The sequence below is a fragment of the Mus pahari genome, chromosome 17, assembly GCF_900095145.1.
Source record: "Mus pahari chromosome 17, PAHARI_EIJ_v1.1, whole genome shotgun sequence".
Classification (NCBI taxonomy): Eukaryota; Metazoa; Chordata; class Mammalia; order Rodentia; family Muridae; genus Mus; species Mus pahari.
This window is the reverse complement of record NC_034606.1, coordinates 21,887,932-21,890,076: the sequence shown is the minus strand read 5'-3', so window position 1 is coordinate 21,890,076 and position 2,145 is coordinate 21,887,932. Positions and strand designations below refer to the sequence as shown.

General features: G+C 40.3%; 1 pseudogene; it reads right to left on the bottom strand.

Moving 5' to 3' along the window:
• Nucleotides 1-586: 586 nt before the first annotated feature.
• LOC110335105 overlaps nt 587-2,145 on the bottom strand; it is a 5,307-nt pseudogene continuing 3,748 nt past the window's right edge.

Genomic DNA, 2,145 nt, shown 5'->3' with positions numbered 1-2,145 from the left:
ACACACACACATGAACACACACACACACACACACACACACACACACACACACACACACACACACTGTTGCTTTAAGTGTTCCATACCTACTGGGACCATGGGAATCTTACTGGTGGCTGCCAATAGCTTCTCATCAACCCCTCATTGTTTCATCAACTTCAAATATTTGACCAGATGCTGTCTTCCTGCTGGAGCCATTTCTCCAGGAAAATACACAGAAGTACTTGGGTTTATTTTACCTGACCACAGTGGCAAAACTTTTGGGTTCATTAGGTGGTCCTAACTGAAGCCAGAACTCTCAAAACAAGTAGCCACAGGTGAATGGGAGACATGTTGATGGTACTACCACATTAACAGATAAATAGAATTGAACATTAATATATTATGTTATTTATCCTTTGGGCTTTTGTTTGGCTCTGGTTAATATTCCCTCTGACTCTTTTTTTTTTTTTTTAACATTTTTTAAAAAAATGGCATTGCTTTATTTTCGCCAATAGGCGTGGGTTGCATGTTATGGTAGGTGTGCTGGGCTCAATGCAGGTATGGATGGGGTTGGGGGAGGGGCTGGCTGGAAGGGAACAGAGGATTAGATAGGCTTCTGGGAAGTTTGGAGGAAGGACTCACGGCACGCTATAGCTAAGTCGCCAATAAAATTGAGAAACTCTTGGAAATCTAACTGCCCATCACTGTTGAGGTCCAGCCTCTTCATCATGCGGTCAAGGACCCCAGGCTTCTTCTGGTTCTTTGTGAAGGCGGCCAGCTCCGTGTTCATGAAGGAAAGGAATGCGGCTTTGGAGAGATTAGAGCTGTTTCCATCCTTCCCACTGTACTTTTGGAAAACAGCAATCAGGGATTCGATGTATCTCTGTAGGCAATTCTGCCAAGTTGAGGAGCGAGGTCTGGCTGAGACTGCGGCTGACTGGGTGGCTGAGACAGGAGTGACTTGTATTGTGTGCTTCCTTATCGAATATTTGTTCTCAGCAACTGCTTTGAACAAGGCACTGTCACCTGTTGCCTTAAGCTGAATTAGAGCTAATCCACTGGAACAGGCTTTCAGCCTCCTCAGGGAGTGCGGAGCCTGTAGTGATTTCTCTTCCAGACAGCTGGCTCCACAGGCGGCTCTTCCTCAGTCCACTCCCATCATTCCTTTATCATGACGATAACGTGAATATTTTTTTAATGATAGAATGCATTTCTCATTGAAAAATCACAGGACTGTGAAAAGTTATGGCTGATGAAGTAGAGTTTTTATTTATGCCCTAATTGGACCTATGCCGTTTTTAAATGTAAAAATAAATAAATACATTTTAATAAGCAAATGATATAGTGCTTGGTTTAATTCTGGCATTTTTCAAGCAGGAATTGTTTTGCTGAATCTCTGTCTCATGTCTTCTCTTCCATCCCAATGACATTACCTCAGCCTGTTTCACCCCCACCCCCCCCCACACACACACACACAGTTCCTGTCCTCTTTCATGTTGCTTGTGACTGATTTCTCCTAAATGCCTCTATGTCCACTCTGTTGGCTCATTTCCCGCAGTATAATCTATACTCTCATTTACACATATAAATATATACATTATACACTTACTTTTCTGAGTCCGAATTACCTCCATTAATAAAACTATTTCTAATTTCATTCATTAATCTGCAAACTCGTCACTTTTCTTTACAACTGGAATAACACTGTATTCTTTATCTACACCACATTTTATTATCCAGGTATTGATTCGTCGGTGGTCCCTTAGACAGTTCTATTTCCTTCCTGTGTACAGTGCAACCCTGAGCATTAATGTGTGTGTCTCGGATAGGTCATAGAGCCCATAGATTCATCTCAGGAGTGTTATAGCTGAATAATTCCATTTTTAATATTTAACGAAACCACCATACAAATTCTAAATTATACACCCAGCAGCAATAAATAATAGCTCTTCCTTGCCACATCTTTGCCAAAAATGGTTAGTATCTGTTTTTTTTTTTTTTTTATGGTATTCATTTTGATTGGAATGAAACAAAATGACAAAGTAGTTTTATTTTGAATTTTTTTTTTTTGATGGCTAAAGACGTTCAAGGCTTTTTAAGATGCTTATTGACCATTTGTACTTCTTTAAAAATAATATGGGTCCCTTCCTTCCTTCCTTCCTT